Genomic DNA, 18,501 nt, shown 5'->3' with positions numbered 1-18,501 from the left:
CGGGGGGAGGGGTGGGAGGATTGGGAAAAGGCCCCCCCCATACTCACCAGTGGGGGGAAGCGGAGCAATGCAGCCCCAGCCTGCTCCGCTTTCCTTGCCCCTGCCCCTACCCGAGCTGTGCTGCTTGGGGGGGGGCTGGGGAAAGATTTCCCCTCCCCTGCACTCACCAGCAGCAGGAAGCAGAGCACCATGGCTGGGAGCTGGCAGAGTGGAGCAGGCTGGGGCCAGGCTGCTCCACTTCCACTGCTGCCAGTGAGTCCAGGGGGGGATCCCTTCCCCAAGCAACACAGCTGGGGCTGGGGGGAGGGAAGCAGAGCGGGTTGCTCCCCATCTCCCGCCAATCCCCTGCTGGGCCACTCTGGGCCTCTGGGGTCCCCAAAAGTGCCCCCCACAGGCACAGCTCCTGCCTCCCAGACCCTCCGGGTCTTCAGCGGCGGGACCTTCAGTGCCACCGAAGAAACCCAGAGTGAATGAAGGGCCTGCCGCCAAAGACCCAGAGTGCCGCCAGGTGAGTAAAAGTGCCACAGCAGGTGGTGCCTTTTTTTTTTTTATTGCTCCCCCTGTTCCTCCACCTGGCTATGCCATTGAGTTGAAATCTGTTTTGATATGGGTTTCCCCAGTCTCCATCTCGGACTAGCTAAACAACTAGGACTCCATTTTGAACACTGTCCTTCATGGAGAGTTTGGCACCTTTTTTCAAATTAGAGTGGGGAAAAGTTATATCAGTTAGATCATGTGACAGCCTACTCTGCCCAGCAACCACAGGTTACTTAAGAGTAGAGCAACTGTTACTCTGGGTTGTCCATCTGAGTGGCAGTCAGTCTCTCACGTTAGGAGCCTAGCTAGACCAGGACTTGTAGTTAGTGATACCAAGTCACATCCAGTTCCAGCTTCAAGACTTACCTGCACGCCCCGGTTCTCAGATCCTCTGAGGAAGAGTCCACATACTACCACGCAGGATGACACCTTCAAGGAAGGAAGAAAGAAGAGGACACCAGGCACTACTTACCTGAGTGCGCACCGTTCCTGTGTTCTGGCTTCCTGTTCCCATGTTCCTGAGTTCCAGTCTGTATTCCAGTGTTCCAGTCCGTGTTCCAGTGTTCCAGTCCAGGAATCCAGGTCCCATCCTTGTGTGCAGTCAGGGTTCGTTCCCTTTGGACAGTGAGAGAGATGGAACTGTGATTGTCTTTAAGTCTCCCTAGCATGTAGAGGTTTTGGGGTTCTCTGGACTTAGGGTCCATCAGAGTATTGTTAACAATGCAGCCATTATTATTTCTGTATGTGTGTTTTGGGTAGAGCTTGCAGACTAGCCCATCTTCTGAGAGGCCTTAGAAGCAAAAGTAATTTACATCTGTCTCAGGCTAACAACAAGGCGGCATGAGCTTCACTGTGGACTACTCCTGTGCATACCATGGCTCCGGATGGGCTTCTACAGCTGTGTTGAAGCTTGCACTGCCATGCATTGATTGCTCCAGGACCTAAACTAGCCAGATTAAAACTAGCTCAGGTATGTAGGCTTAAGCTGCAATCATACCCCATGACTACAGTCTAGACATACTTTCATTAGACAACCTGATAACGGTCATGTAAGAGCCTGACTAAAAGAATGAGCACTTCATAAGTCTGGCTATAACTGATACTTTTAGAAAACAAATTTTCCTTGTCTGTGTTATTAGCAACACCTTAGATTACCAACAATGAATATTTTTACCACTTATTGGCTTGATTGCTTTCTGTATTTCATGCAGGTTGAACAAAGAAAATGGATTTATCATTAGTTTCACTTTCTGGCTCTCCTAAACTGGTGAATTCTGTGCCACTGCACATGCAGAATTCATGAGCCATGCTGAATTTTTTTTCTCAGCAGAAAATAAATTCTGCTGAGAAGTGCTGCACTTTCACCCACCAGGGGCCGCTGTAGAGCTAGAATGTAGAACAAACTCTCCAGCAGAAGCAGCCCCAGCTGCAGATAGGGAAGAGAAGAGGCTGCATTCCTCACAGCACCCTGTGGGGCTAGTAAGGAGGCATGGGATATGGGATGATGGACAGTGTGAGGCACATAGATCTGCTGAGGGGGTCACAGACTGAGGTTCAGAAGGGCTAATCGGGGGACATGGACTGGGACAGGGGCTGAATGGGTGTGGTGGTGCAGGGATACATGGGAACGGGGGAGGAGGGTGACTGAGTGGGAGCCCAAGTCTGCATGGGGGGTTCAGGGACAATGGCAGGGGGCTGGCTGAGTGGGGAACCAGAGACATATGGGGACAGAGGAGGGGGGGACATGGGGCTAGGAGCTGATTTGTCTGACTGAATAAGAGAGGGTAAGGGTCAGCCAGGGTCCTTAACTAGAGGAGAGGTTCCTTAACAAACCCGCCCCCACGCCCCCAAAAAAGCCTGTCCATACTTTTCCCACCCACACCCAACAATTCTCCTAGTCCACACCCAGGCTCCTTTCCAGCAACTACTTCCCTCTCCCTCAACTCCTCCATTACCCCTGATTCCCCAAGCCTTTGCCCTGCTTCCAAGAGGTGCAGGAAATACATTTCTATATTGTAGTTTAAATGAATTACTACTCAAAGTTCTGTATGAATATACTTAGTAAGGAATCTATTTGTCAAAACACATTTCCTGAATCTTTTTTATTGTCTTTATTACAGACATACTTACTGACACGAATTTTGAAATAAATTTCCAAAATAACTGAAACTGGCATGATTATATTGTGTTATTTTGAAAATAAAATATGCAGAATTTTAAAATATTGTGAGCATAAATTTTAATTTTTTGGCACAGAATTCCCCCAGGAGTAGCACTAGCACAAACCTGCAGTCATTAGGCTCTAAGTACTGCAGGGCAGGGTATTTAATTTTAAATGAAGACTGGAATTTCACTGGAGCTTTTCTGACGAGTTTAATTTCCATTGGTCTTAGGTTTTGTAAAGTTGCAGGTTTTTTGTTTTGTTTTGTTTTGTTTTTTAAAAAAACACAACACAATTTCTAGGCCTCTAGAGCTCTGGCAGCATCTCTATGGCCATTAAATGGGATGTTTAATATTTAAAAATTACACAATTAAAGTTTTTATTTTCTGACAGTTAAACAAATCTGGGAACTGTTTCATAGCCAATGACTTTGGTCCTTCCTACTGTTAGTGTCATCAGTGATGGATGTCTCCACCAATGATGGATGTCTCCAAACACTAGGCTTAGAAACGTCAATTGTAATTACATTCTTTGGAGGAAATCAGTTTGCTCATGAAGAAAATTAAGCTGCTTATCGTGTAAGCTTTTAGACTATTGGACTGAGCAAAGTGGGTGCAATTTTCCTTCAAAAACACAACAGAAAGATGCATTTCCAGCATCAAATTAGAATCCCCTGTATTATGGCAGCATATGTTTCTTCCAGATTCCAAGATAATTCTCTTGGGTTTTACAAGTAGTTTTAATATCAAAACATTATAAACACTGTCAGGAATCTGAACACAGTTCAGAGATACAAATCATAAAGACACTTCTAAAGGTTACACCAATGAACATGTCTCCTAGACTAATAAAAGTCACCTCAGCCTTTTAGAAAAATCATCTGTCATCACTAGTCACAAAAGCAACTACGTTTAAGTAAGTCCCTAGTCCACTAAAGTCTTTGACCACAGTACAGCTGAAAAGCAGACTATTACATCACTTTAAACCAGTGGTTCTCAAACTTTAGCAACCCGAGGACCCCCATTTTGATTTAAAAGTTTTCATGGACCCCCCCGCCCACTCAGCCCCGGCCCCACCCCTACTCCACCCTTTTCCCAAGGCCCCACTCTCACCCCACCTCTTTCCACCCATACTCCACCCCTTCCCCTCCTCTTCCCCACCCCCACAAGCACACCCCATCTCTGCTTCTCCCAGCACCTCCTGTTCCCCAGCCTGCAGAAGGCATGGGGAGGAAGGGTGAGGAATTGAGGGAGGGAGGGAGGGAGGGAGGGAGAGAAGTTGATCACTGGGGCCCGTGGACCCCCTGGAGTACCCTTGCAGACCTCAATTTGAGAAACACAGCTTTAAACATTATTTTTTAATAAATAACCCACTAGATTTCTTCTGAAACACTAGGAACTTTACATGACCCCCTAGTTGAATTAATATTTTTAATCATGACATCCCTGTAAGACTCAAGGCGCAGGGAAGCATTTATCCATAAGCTTAAATAGTTAAACCAATCAATCAATCAAGAAAAGTATCATTCTTGATTTACAGTATCTCAAAGTGCTTATTGACTTTATTTGTAAAAACTGTAACAATGGTGATTGTTTAACTGATTGAAATCAACTGATTGAAACCTGTTGCAGGGGATCATTAAAGGCCAGTGTATTTACAACAATTGTAAAGAAATACTACTTCACATAACACATACTGTAGTCAGCTTGTAGAATTTCCTGTAGGTTATTGAATCAAATGCTGTGGCTGGATTTTTATAAGATAAATAATTTTAGGACTGTTAAAGGAACAACTTATAGCCACAGTCGTCTCTGGAACGCATTTCACCTACTATTTTTACAAGTACCAACTAAGATTCCTGTAACTGAAATTCAAGAAAATATTATTTCTTTTAATTTTGTAGTTTGGACTGTATGCAAAAAGCCATTCCTACTTAGCAAAGCACTTAACCACTTGCTTTAGTTAACATCATTTGGACTTACTCGTGCTTAAATGCTTTGCTGTATTAGGGCCTTTATGCATTTGGCAACACTTAGTATCTAGTCAGTTTCATGGTTCCCTCTGTAAAGTCAGTCAGGCAAATATGCAAACATTTATGTACAAGACTTCAAATAGACTAGGCTCGTAAGTAAAGTTACGCATGTGTGCAGGTTTTTGTAGTATCAGAGGCTTAGTCAGTTCTGCCTCTTGTTTGTGTGTAAGAGTCCTTCACACAGCAAGAAATAAATTGTTTAAAAACAGGACAGGACTCAGAAAGTGATGTACTACCTGAAACTAGTTTTGTCTCATTTGGAATGGACTAGATTTCAAGTTAATGATGTCTTTTTCCATAACTTTTGTAATTATTCAAGTTATGGATTTAGTTAGATTTGTGTGCATCCAACTAATGTTCTGCTAAGAAGAAAAAAAGGGTAATCACAAATATCATGCTTCTTGGCATAAAATGACCACCGCCAGGAATTAGGCAGAAATTCCCCCCAACCATGTACCTTAGATCACATTGTTGCACAGGAGCATTGTTTTAGGGATAAGGAGAGTGTTCACCTTCCTGCTGGAATTGATGGGCCAGGCCTAGTTGACACCTGTATTGATATGGCATAAATCAAACTCTGATTACAAGATAGTATTAGCTAATTGTAGTGATACAGGTAGATAACCACAGAGGTAAAGCTAATTACCAGCACAAGTGTTAGGTAAATCTTATAAACAGTTACATTCATTTTCTTTATTAACTGAATAAGGCTCTGAACTTCCATGTAACAGGGCCTCCTTGCTCCTGCCTCTGTCCTGGTCTACAAACTACTCAGAGACCCTTATGCTGGTCCAACACCTTGTGCAGTTTATTTACAAATGGATTCCCATCACCTTCATAACATATACAACTCCTGTAATGAGGAAGGGCACACAAACAATCACTCACTCTCACCTGCTTCCCTCTTTCCACTTCCTTCCTGTGCCTATTTGTGGGCTCTGCCTAATGGCTTAATTGGTCTTTCTGCCCTGCCTCACCCACAAATTAGGCACAGCTTGCCTTGCTTGACTGGAGCAGCTGTGACCAGAATGCTGGCTCAGCCTTTCTTGCCAAGCACTCTGTCACATTCCATCGATATTTGTTTTACAGGTTAATTTTTGTTTTTTTGAGAAACTCCTTGGGATGCTCAAAAGTCCTTTCCCTACATATCACTGCCATCCCATCGAGGCAGCAAGTTGTATGGGCCCAGGGTCCCAGCTCCACCAATGTTCGGGGCCGGGTCTCTCCCTCAGCCCCGCCTGCCACCCCTGTGCACCTCCTAGCCTCTACTGCTGCCCCAGGATGATTTAAAAGGTCCCAGGGGCCCCCAGCCGCTGCCTCCACCACCAGCAGCGCAGTGGTACTCCCCACGTTACAGAGTAGTCGCATCAGTGCTGTGACATAGGCAGTGTAGTCATGCTTTATCGCTGGGGGAGAGCTCTCTCAGGGATAAAAAATAACCACCCAAAATGAGGGGTGGTAGTTTTATCGCCAGGAGCACGGCTCCGGTGATAAACTGCTGTCTATATTGGCGTTTTTCAGGGCTAAAACTTTTGTCGCTTGGGGTGGAGGGGTGTTTTTTCACACCCCCGAATGACTAAAGTTTTAGCACTGAAAGACACAGCCTAAGGAATATGTACTGCAGCTCCACATCCCTGCAATCCAGCGGGGCGGGGTCACCAAGCTGCTGCCAGAAGGGTGTGTGGGTTGTTTCAGGAGCTGGCGCCGCCTGAGGTAAGCGCCGACCCACTGGCCCCCTCCTGTACCCCAACCTCCTGCCCCATCTCAGAGCCTACAACCCACACCCAAGCTCCCTCCCAGAGCCTGACCCCTCCCCCCGCACCCAAACTCCCTCCCAGACCCTGCACCCCAACCCCCTGCCCCAGCCCAGAGCCTGCACCCCATATCCAAACTCTGTCCCAGAGCCCACACTCCTCCCTGCACCCCAACCCCCTGCCCCAGGCCGAACCCCCTCCTACACCCAAACTTCCTCCCAGAGCACGAACACCCTCCTGCACTCAAACTCCCTCCCAGAGCCCACACCCCCTCTTGCCCCAGCGCAGAGCCCAAACTCACAAACTCCCTCCCAGAGCCCAATCCCCCCGCCCCGGGGGCAGGAGTTGGAAAATTATCCAGATCTGCCACATCTGCATTCCATAGCTAGTGGACTTTTAATATCAAAAAGACACTGAAGCCTGGTCTACACTACGCGTTTATACTGAATTTAGCAGCATTAAACTGATTTAACCCTGAACCCGTCCATACAATGAAGCCCTTTATATCGATATAAAGCACTCGTAAAACCAATTTCTGTACTCCTCCCCAACGAGGGGAGTAGCGCTCAAATCGGTATTGCCATGTTGGATTAGGGTTAGTGTGTCCGCAATTCAATGGTATTGGCCTCCGGGCGGTATCCCACAGTGCACCATTGTGACCGCTCTGGAAAGCCATCTGAACTCGGCTGCACTGGCCAGGTAGACGGGAAAAGCCCCGCGAACTTTTGAATTTCCTTTCCTGTTCGCCCAGCGTGGAGAGATCATCAGCACAGGTGACACGCAGAGCTCATCAGCACAGGTAACAATGCAGTCTCCAGAGAATCGAAAAAGAGCTCCAGCATGGACTGCACGGGAGGTACTGGATCTGATCACTGTACGGGGAGAGGATTCCTTGCTAACAGAACTCCGTTCCAAAAGACGAAATGAAAAAACATTTGAAAAAATTTCCAAGGCCATGATGCAGAGAGGCCACACCAGGGACTCAGTGCAGTGCCATGTGAAAGTTAAGGAGCTCAGACAAGCCTACCAGAAAACCAAAGAAGCAAACGGAAGGTCCGGGGCAGGGTCAAAAACATGCCGCTTCTACGCTGAGCTGCGTGCAATTCTAGGGGGGTCTGCCACCACTAACCCACCCTGTCCATGGATTCTGAGGTGGGGGTGGTAATCTCAGCCATGCCTGAGGATTCTGCGGACGGGGAAGATGAGGGGGAGGAACAGGAGGATGAGCTTGCAGAGAGCACACAGCACTCCGTTCTCCCCAACAGCCACTTGACCATGCCATGCATGTAGCAAGTAATCTGATATCATTGCATGACAAAGACTAGCTGCGTATGGTCCCAGTATTTGCTGGCATTCAAGCAACATCCATCCGTTCTTTATCTCGCTGTGTTATACTCAGGAGAGTGATATCGTTCATGGTAACCTGGTTGAAATTCAGGAATTTAATTAAGGGGACAGAGATGATTGGGCTGTTTGCCTGTGACTTAAAAGAAATCCTTCCCTGCATTTAGCCAAGTGGTGGGGGTGGTGATTGATGCTGAGCTTTTTCACATTTGGCTAGCTGGGATCTTCCCTGCTACCAGTCACGCAATGGGGGGGAGGGTGGCTAGCAGCGATCTTCCGCGATACCAGCCATGTGGTGGGGGGAGGGGTAAAGCGATCATCCCAGAGAATTGGATGGGGGCAGCTCTGGTGCAGCACGTTAACAGGAAAGAAGCAGCACTCAAAAGGCTTTCCTTGCTATTTGGGAAAGGAGGGCGCTGGATGTATGAAGGCTGCAGAAGCTGAAAGACAATGGCTTACCATGGCCACACGCAAGCTGAATTCTGAGGCCTGGACCTGCATCTGTGATCTTGTAAGGTGAATAGTGTTGTTCACCATGAAAGAGTCTAACCACTGTTCTGTAAAATGTATCTTTTTAAATACTTCTCTCTCTTTTTTCCCTCCCTCCTGCAGCTGTAAATTTTTCAAGTCTCCCTCTTCCATCCCGAAGGCTATCTCAGATAAGGCGGCGGAAAAAAAAGATGCGAGACGAAATGTTCTCGGAAATCATGGAAGTGACCCACAATGAAAGAGCTCATCTGAATGAATGGAAGGACGCGGTATCAAAGTACAGGAAAGATGCCAATTTACGTGAGGACAGGAGGGACCAACGTGAGGATAGGAGGGACAAACGTGAGGAGAGGAAAGACGCTCGAGATGAGAGGTGGCAGCAGGAAGATTTGAGGTGTCGGGATGCAACTCTGGGGCTGCTGCATGATCAAACGGGCATGCTCCGGCGTCTGGTGGAGCTTCAGGAACGGCAGCAGGATCACAGAGTGCTGCTGCAGCCCCTGTATAAGCACCCGCCCCCCTGACCATGTTCCTTAGCCTCCTCACTCACCAGACAACTAAGAACGCGTGGGGGGAGGCTCCGTGCACCCGCCCATTCCACCCCAGTGGACAGCCCAACCAAAAGGCTGTCATTATTTTGAAATTTTTTTAGTGGCCTTTTCCTTCACTCCTAGCCTCCTCCCAAACCCCACCCAGGCTACCTTGTCAGTTCTCGTCCCCTTTTTATAATTAATTAATAAAGAATACATGATTTTTAAATGAGAGTGATTTTATTTCTTTAGGAAGCAAGCGGTAATTGAAGGGGGAGCGTGGGTGACTTACAGGGAATGAGTCAATCAAGGGGGAGGGAGGTTTCATCAAGGAGAAACAAACACAACAGTCACACCATACCCTGGCCCGTGATGAAACTGGTTTTCAAAGCTTCTCTGATGCACACCGCTTCAAGGTGTGCTCTTCTAATCGCCCTGGTGTCTGGCTGTGCATAATCAGCGGCCAGGTGATTTGCTTCAGCCTCCCGCCCCACCATAAAAGTCTCCCCCTTACTCTCACAGACATTGTGGAGCACACAGCAAGCAGCAATAACAATGGGGACACTGGTTTGGCTGAGGTCTGAGCGAGTCAGTAATGTGTGTCTGCGCGCCTTCAAACAGCCAAATGCACATTCTACCACCATTCTGCACTTGCTCAGCCTGTAGTTGAACAACTCCTGACTACTGTCCAGGCTGCCTGTGTATGGCTTCATGAGCCATGGCATCAAGGGGTAGGCTGGGTCCCCCAGGATAACTACAGGCATTTCAACATCCCCAACTGTTAATTTCTGGTCTGGGAAGTAATTCCCTTGCTGCAGCCGTTTAAACAGAGTAGGGTTCCTGATGACATGAATGTCATGAACCCTTCCCGGCCATCCCACGTGGATGTTGGTGAAACGTCCCTTGTGATCCACCACTGCTTGCAGCACCATTGAAAAGTACCCCCTTTGGTTTATGTACTGGGTGCCCTGGTGCTCCAGTGCCAAGATAGGGATATGGGTTCCATCTATCGCCCCACCACAGTTAGGGAATCCCATTGCAGCAAAGCCATCCACTATGACCTGGACATTTCCCAGAGTCACAACCTTTCATAGCAGCAGCTTAATGATTGCTTTGGCTACTTGCATCACAGCAGCCCCCACAGTAGATTTGCCCACTCCAAACTGATTCCCGACTGACCGGTAGCTGTCTGGCGTTGCAAGCTTCCTGAGGGCTATCGCCACTCACTTCTCAATTGCGAGGGCTGCTCTCATCTTGGTATTCTGGCATTTCAAGGCAGGGGAAAGCAAGTCACAAAATTCCATGAAAGTGCCCTTACGCATGAGAAAGTTTCGCAGCCACTGGGAATCGTCCCACACCTGCAACACTATGCGGTCCCACCAGCCTGTGCTTGTTTCCCGGGCCCAAAATCAGCGTTCAACGGCTAGAATCTGCCCCATTACCAGCATGATCTCCAAAGCACAGGGGCCCGCAGTTTGAGAGAATTCTGTGGCCATGTCCTCAACACTCTCGTTGCCGCACTGCCATAGCCCCCTCCTCCTCTCCTGGTTTTGCAGGTCCCGGTTCAGCATCGACTGCACGAGAATGTGCGAGGTGTTTACAATGTCCATGATTGTTGTCTTGAGCTGAGCAGGGTCCATGCTTGCTGTGCTATGGCGTCTGCACAGTTCACTCAGGGAAAAAGGCGCGAAACAGTTGTCTGCTACTTGCACAGAAGGAGGGGTGAGGCTGTACCCAGAACCATTCGCGACAATGTTTTTTGCCCCATCAGGCACTGGGATCTCAACTCAGCATTCCAATGGGCGGGGGGAGACTGCGGGAACTATGGGATAGCTACCCACAGTGCAATGCTCCGGAAATCGACACTAGCCTCGGTACATGGACGCACACCGCCGAATTAATGTGCTTAGCGTGGCCGCGTGCACTCGACTTTATACAATCTGTTTTTAAAAAACGGTTTCTGTAAAATCGGAATAATCTCATAGTGTAGACATACCCTGTGTTAGGCAGGCTAATTGGCAGAAGAACTGACCATCTTTCACTCACCTGAAGTAAAACTTCAGCCAGTCAGAAAATGTTGTAGCCACAAAAGTAATATATACTATAAATAAATGAATGTGTACTTTTCTGAATATGGAAGTTTTGATTGGTGCAGAAATCAGAGATCTGCTCTTTAAGGCAACTAGAATCAAACAAACCAATTATAATTATTATTATTAGATTATCCTTGTAAATAGATCACACTAAGCCTGTGGTCATGTCCTGGTCCTTCCCTGTGTCAAAAAGTGAAAGAAGCATCCATGTTTGCATTTTCCGTCTTGTCACATTGTTAATGGTTGTTGTATTATTTTAAATGTTTTTCTTGTTGTATTTTTGACTTTTTGATTTCTTGAAAAATGATAAAAAAATTGTAAAGTCAATACAAAAGTGGATTTTTATCTGGCGCTTTAGTTATTTTCAAGCCAACCTACCTAGCCACAGAAAAGCAAAAATAGACAAGTAAATTCTCAGAAGTGCAGCTTCTGACAGAAATAAAGTCCGCAGCCCTGGGTCAGTGCAAAGCCCCGAAGAAGCAGATAATCTTGTCCAGCTGTCACACACTCCCTTCATGCCATGTATTCCCCATCTAGGGGCAATTTTCTCCCTTAATCTTTTAATAACAATATTTCACAGCACCTCCCATCAGGGGAATTGCAAAGAGTGCTTTACAAACATTTAGTCGCTGGTTCCCACAATGCACTCAAACGATGCTATTATCCCCCTCGGGGAAATAGAGGCAAAGAGAACTAATTATATTAATGTTAAAATAATAGTTGATATTCATTATTTATATAATAATATTAATTTATATTAATTATTAATATAATTGAGTGATCATTAATATCCTCAGACCATTCTATTTCCCCAAACACTGCCCTTATATCTGTAACACGCACTGAAGCTTTGTGGAATTTAGGATTGTCACTATAATTAAAAAGCCCTTACCTACCAAAACAAGGTTGGTTGCATTTGATTCAAGGACAAACTTCCACGAACTATACAACTAAAAGCAAGCAGAGGCCCCAGCGAGGATCGAACTCGCGACCCCTGGTTTACAAGACCAGTGCTCTAACCACTGAGCTATGGAGCCACCATCTAACTACTCGCCTGAGTCGCACTAAGATGCCAGGCGACCTTGCGGTAACAGCGGCCCAAACAAGCCTCCAGCTCCCCTGCTCCGCCCGCAACCCCCTCGGCCCCTCTCTCAGCCCCCGCGGGGAGCCTGCCTGGGCAGGGGCGAGCTCGCCGTGCGCCTGCGAGCCGCAGCTGTCCCCGCCGGCGCCGCTTCATTTCCACGGGAAAAGCGAAGCCCGGCGGGGCCCAGCGCTGCAGCCCGGGCCCAGCTGGTACCAGCGCGGACCGCCCCGGAGCATTGACAGCGGCGCCCGCCCAGCCCAGCGGGGCCCGAGGCTGTAGCGCCACCCGGGACATTGCCCCGCGGGGCGGCCGGGCCGGGCTTGTCAGCCGCGCTTCGCGGGGCCCCGGGGGAGACGCGGCGCGCGCCGGCTCCAGGCCCCGCTTCGCCCCCTGCTGCGTTAACCAGCGCTGGTCACCAGGTGTCGCTGCTGCACCAGTTGAACAAGCGGAAAGGCCGCTGCCTGCGGGGCGGTGCTGATCGGCCCTTCCCGGGCCGGCCCCTGCGCTGCGCCCCGTTCCGCTGGGGTGGGGTGCCACTGCGCCCCCCTCCGCACTGTCATTACAACCCCAGCGTGGAAAGGGCTCCCGGGGGCACCAGCGGCGGCCCCGGCTGCTCCCTGAGTCCCCGCGGAGCCAGCGGCTGCAACGAGGGGGCTTGTGCTGAAGTCCGAGTGACGATGCTCCATGGTCTAGAGTTGTCAAAGTCTCACCGATTTCTTCTGAGGCTGAGTAACGCTGCGGATCTCTCTGTAACACAGCACAGCTCAGTCGCGTCTCTCACCCGGGGTCACCCCTAAATCTCCAGCGCGAAAGGGGAGCACTGAACGACAGCTAGACTATTGCATTCCTTTGACCTCTTCGCTGCTAAGCATAAAACTCATAACAAACACAATAGCGCCCCTCTGCCTCTAAGAGATTGGGGCGCAGTTCTTAGGTACTGTAACAATCAGGCGTCCTGGTGTAGCATAGGGCTGCAGTCACCTCTGAGGTTCAAAAAACTGGGCCATCGGGGCGCTCCTGAGCCCACAAAACTGGACAGCTGGCCGTGGGTATAGAGCACCCTTGCAGATTTCCCAGCAGGACATCTGGGAAAAGCTAGGGTCAGGTGAGATTCCAGTAGTGACTGGCAGGCTCTTGTGTTTTACTCAAGTGCGGGGCTGGAGAATAGGAAGTCCTTGACTTGGGCTCCGGGAAGATTAGTGGCACCTGTTCACTCTACTTGATCCACCAGGTAAGCTTTGGACTTTAGAAGAAGCTTCTTGCCCATTCTCCCAACTGTTGGCTGCCTTCTTAGTTTATGGTTTCCAAGGTTAAAAGGTGGTTTCCACAGTGGAGAGTAAAAGTTCCTCAGGACCCATCTGAATTAATCCCACATAGAGTATTGCTATTAATACCACTAAAAACCAGATTACACCAGATGCTTTTCTAAAAGCTTCATTCAACTGGTGCTGGACTAGGCTTTGTAAAGTACTGTATAATCTGAATATGAATATATTATTTACCAAGCTACCACTCAGGCTTTCCACATATTGATATCTTCAGCCCCCTTCCTGGGTTCCTGTACTTCTAGTTTGATAGCATTTGGACAGGGGGGAAGATGGGAGATATCATAACCCTGGTTTGGATTAGAGCATTTTAAAGATGACTTATTCTTTGCAGTTACATCAAGAGGTCCACATGCAGAATCAGTGCCCTGAGTGGTCTGGGCGTTATTCTCACATATGAAGATGGTAAAGCTTCTCAGGGCAGGAACCATCAAAGAAATCTCTCATGTTCATCCCCTGATCATTTAAAATAAATAATGGAAGTAGAATATGGAAGTAAATACTAAACAACTAGCCATGGCTATTGGGAAAAGAAGACGCACCAGACAGTTAGATAGTAAAAGCCATGCACTAAACAAAGCAGTAGGGACAAGGCTGTTTTCTGCTCTGCTTGACATTCATTACGTCCATTTGAATTCAAACTACTCTGAAAACAAATTCTGTAAAGAAAATTGTTTAAATTCATCATGAATTTCTCCTTTATTCTGCTGTAACCTTGTAAATAACTAAACTCTGAACTTTGTTTTACTTTTGCTTTGAGTTGCCTAGTCATCATAAGAGAGCTAGAAAATGTTAAAATCTCATCTAAATTCTAATAATCATCCCCTGCTTGTTTATTACAGGAGACAGTTCTCCTCTGCATGATTTATAGATTCCAAGGCCAAAAGGGACCATTGTGATAATTTAATTCAACCCTCCTGTATACACAGGCCATAGCACTTCCCCCAAATAATTCCTAATGCATATCTTTTAAAAAAACATCCAGTCTTGGTACATGATGATAAGCTGGACTACCTGCTTATTGGTCTTGAGAGGTACAATTCCTGCTATAGACAAAGATGTCTATCCTTTTAATAGGAAAAATTGTCCCGAATTTACTCGATATAAAGTCCTAGTACCCATAAGAAAGACAGTCATCAATAAATAATGGGCCATTCCATTACTTAAATTAACCACGCTGAAAGTAATACAGAACACAAAAGAACTGAGAATCGCAAAGAAAAACAATGTTTAAAAGAGATCTGACACTAAAGTTCCCACTCCAACAGTGACTAAATGCAAGAGTAAAAGAGATTCAACCTTTTCCCCAAAACCATAAAAAAGGAACATGTCAGCCATAATACTTCAGGGGGCTGGAACTGAAAGCAGTACTAAATGCCAATGGCAGAAATATATTTTCTGTGCCCTTTAAAAGGAACACTGTCAAGAGAAAACATGTAATAATTAATACTAACTTCTTACCTCTCTTCTTACCTACTGAAATGATTAAAACTAAGTATTTAAAACACAGACTCACTTTTCTCCAGTCATGCTTTTTATTTAGTTTTTGTGCCTCACTGATCTAGGACAGTAAAATGAGACTGATCTTTGTATGTTTGTAAAAGAGATGGGCCTGCTCAAGCCAAAGAATTCAGATCTTGATCCAGAGGTTGCACAATCCTGAAGTGAGTCTCAACTAGCCAGGAAGTCTGGAGGTTTCTGGATTTTGGAACAGAATAATTTCTAATTTGTAGCCAGGTTTGCTTTCTGGTTCTCATGCACTAGCACACTGTTACTGAGCTGGGATTCATACCACCTAGGGGAATGTTTAACACCCCCTCCCCCCTTACACACAAAAATCCTGATTTTCATTGAAATTTTAAAATCAATAAAACATTTATATTCATATGAATATTTTGTAAGCACCACTATCAACGCCCTCTCTATCATACCTCACAAACATCTTTCAAACATCAGAGGGGTAGCCGTGTTAGTCTGGATCTGTAAAAGCAGCAAAGAATCCTGTGGCACCTTATAGACTAACTGTTAGTCTATAAGGTGCCACAGGATTCTTTGCTGCTTTTATCTTTCAAACAAATTCTCATTTTGGATCTAAAACAAGTAGGCAAAGTCCCTTTAAAGAACAAATTACTGTCCATGTCTTACCTAAATGTTATTAGGTATCCCATTTTTTTATTGCAGGACGAAGTTCTGTTCATGAAAAGCAACAATTCTGATTGCCTGGGTTAAGCTACAGAAGTAAATTACCATAATTACTCCATCACTGGCTGAACTGGGGAACACCCTTGGTTTCCTCAATGCATTTGTATTGACAAGGCTAGTCCCCTCAAATGCATTTTTAATCACCTTTTATATGATGCAATCTCACTGAAAGTTCATTGCATTTATTTTTGTCAGTTTGTAATAGTGGGATTTATGTGAAAGGATTGAGGAGATTTTTCTATCAGTGCACTTCGTTTTAAGGGCCTCAATATATTAATGCTGTAAATGTTAATGTCCTGGCCTGGAAGAGTAATTAGGATCTGCACATACTGGGCAAAGATTGCAGTTAGGCTAATAGAAGAAACTAGGAAAGTAGCTTTACGGATCAGAAGCCCAGCCAAACTGCAGGGATCTCGTTTCCAGCTGATGATTTATCACTTGGTTTTGATCTTTTATGTCACTATACAGAACAGGGATTGTACCGCATGTTGCCTCTCAATTAGTCTGAACTATCAAAAGAGAGAGATTTAGGCCCTAATTCTACTACTTTGCACCTGGTACGGTCATTTACACCTGTGTAAAGTCAGTGCAAAATAACTGTAAAATACCACCAAATAAAAATAGCAATTTTCGAGCTTGATTCTCCTGCTGCTTACACCAGTTTTACACTGGGACAGCTCAGCTGCATTCCAGGAAGTCAACCCTTAGTTACTCCATTATAAGTGAGAGGAGGGTCAGGCCCCCTGTATAATGAGTTCCTGGTCTCAGTTCCAATAAACAATTATACAGACCTTGGAAACCACCACAACAACTGACACTATTGGAACCCTTGCTGGCAGTCTCAGCAGAGAAGCCATAGATACAATTGGTTATGGACACTGCATTTACAACATTCAACTAATTTGCCTAGGCAAATTAGTTGAAACAATAGTAAAGAATAAAATTGTCAGACACATAGAAGAACATAAATTGTTGGGCAAAAGTCCTGTAAAGGAAAATCATGTCTTACTAATCTATTAGAGTTCTTCAAAGGGGTCAACAAATACGTGGACAAGGGGGATCCTGTGGACATAGTGTACTAACATTTCCAGAAAGCCTTTGACAAGGTCCCTCACCAAAGGCTCTTACGTAAATTAAATTGTCATGGGATAAGAGGGAAGATCCTTTCATGGATTGAGGACTGGTTAAAAGACAGGGAACAAAGGGTAGGAATAAATGGTAAATTTTCAGAACGGAGAGGGGTAACTAGTGGTGTTCCCCAAAGGTCAGTCCCAGGACCAATCCTATTCAAATTATTAATAAATGATATGGAGAAAGGGGTAAACACTGAGGTGGCAAAGTTTGAAGATGATACTAAACTGTTCAAAATAGTTAAGACCAAAGCAGACTGTGAAGAACTTCAAAAAGATCTCACAAAATTAAGTGATTGGGCAGCAAAACGGCAAATGAAATTTAATGTGGATAAATGTAAAGTAATGCACACTGGAAAAAATAACCAACTATACATACAACATGATGGGGGCTAATTTAGCTAAAACTGATCAGGAAAGAAATCTTGGAGTAATCGTGGATAATTCTCTGAAGACATCCACGCAATGTGCAGCAGCAGTCAAAAAAGCAAACAGGATGTTAGGAATCATTAAAAAGGGGATAGAGAATAAGATGGAGAATATCTTATTGCCCTTATATAAATCCATGGTATGCCCACAGCTTGAATACTGCGTACAGATGTGGTCTCATCTCAAAAAAGATATACTGGCATTAGAAAAGGTTCAGAGAAGGGCAACTAAAATGATTAGGGGTTTGGAATGGGTCCCATATGAGGAGAGATTAAAGAGGCTAGGGCTTTTCAGCTTGGAAAAGAAGAGACTAAGGAGGGATATGATAGAGGTATATAAAATCATGAGTGGTGTGGAGAAAGTGAATAAGGAAAAGTTATTTACTTGTTCCCATAATATAAGAACTAGGGACCACCAAATGAAATGAATAGGCAGCAGGTTTAAAACAAATAAAAGGAAGTTCTTCTTCACACAGCACACAGTCAACCTGTGGAATTTCTTGCCTGAGAAGGTTGTGAAGGCTCTGATTATAGCAGGGTTTAAAAGAGAATTAGATAAATTAATGGAGGTTAAGTCCATTAATGGCTTTTAGCCAGGATGGGTAAGGAATGGTGTCCCTAGCCTCTGTTTGTCAGATGGTCGAGATGGATGGCAGGAGAGAGATCACTTGATCATTATCTGTTAGGTTCATTCCCTCTGGGGAACTTGGCTTTGGCCACTGTCAGTAGGAACGATACTGGACTGGATGGACCTTTGCTCTGACCCAGTATGGCCATTCTTATGTTCAACATTGCTCACAGACCTGGTCCCTTAGCCAGGGCTGAGGTACTTGGAAGACAACATGTCCGTTGTAAAGAGAGAGAGAATTTTGGTATCATGCAGCATCTTTCAAGAGCATTACATTAATTTCCCTTCTATTACTAATAATTAATCTATGTATCCATCAAGAGAGATGTAATTTAGTGCTGCTGCATTATACAGCTATAAAGATCCCAAGAGGACATCACCTATAGTCTTTCTGTGCCAGTCTTTTACCTGATATAAAAGAATTTCCCATGAGCAGATCAAGACTGATTCTTTCAACGGGAATGCCACAATCTCTTTTCCTATCAGGATAATAAAATCACCCCATCACATTTCCACACTTTATTTTCGCCTGTATTCACTTTCTTTATTGGTTTATGCTTTCATTAGGGAGCAGGGCCAGGAGGAAGGCTTGGTGGGCAATCACTTGGTATATATTTAATAATATCTTATAAAAAGAAAATGCCAAAGCCAATTGTTCCTTATGGGCAAGCTGATAGAAAATGAGTTCCCTATGGGACAGAGGTGTTCATATGAGATTTTCCACATCATTTCATAGCTATTCAGTTAAGAACAGGCATCACACT

General features: G+C 45.6%; 1 long non-coding RNA gene and 1 other non-coding gene across 2 annotated transcripts; both read right to left on the bottom strand.

The window, feature by feature from the left end:
- Positions 1–1,015: 1,015 nt before the first annotated feature.
- LOC115651362 lies at positions 1,016–12,945 on the bottom strand. Its single transcript, XR_004000337.1, has 3 exons — positions 12,735–12,945; positions 5,188–5,280; positions 1,016–1,152 (listed from the first exon to the last, which is right to left on the bottom strand). It is a non-coding gene; the product is annotated as an uncharacterized LOC115651362 (long non-coding RNA).
- Positions 11,905–11,977, bottom strand: TRNAT-UGU. The gene has a single exon. It is a non-coding gene; the product is annotated as a tRNA-Thr (tRNA).
- Positions 12,946–18,501: the final 5,556 nt, after the last annotated feature.

This window comes from Gopherus evgoodei, chromosome 4, assembly GCF_007399415.2.
Source record: "Gopherus evgoodei ecotype Sinaloan lineage chromosome 4, rGopEvg1_v1.p, whole genome shotgun sequence".
Lineage (NCBI taxonomy): Eukaryota > Metazoa > Chordata > Testudines > Testudinidae > Gopherus > Gopherus evgoodei.
Note: the sequence above shows the minus strand (reverse complement) of the source record. Positions and strands in the feature narration are given on the sequence as shown.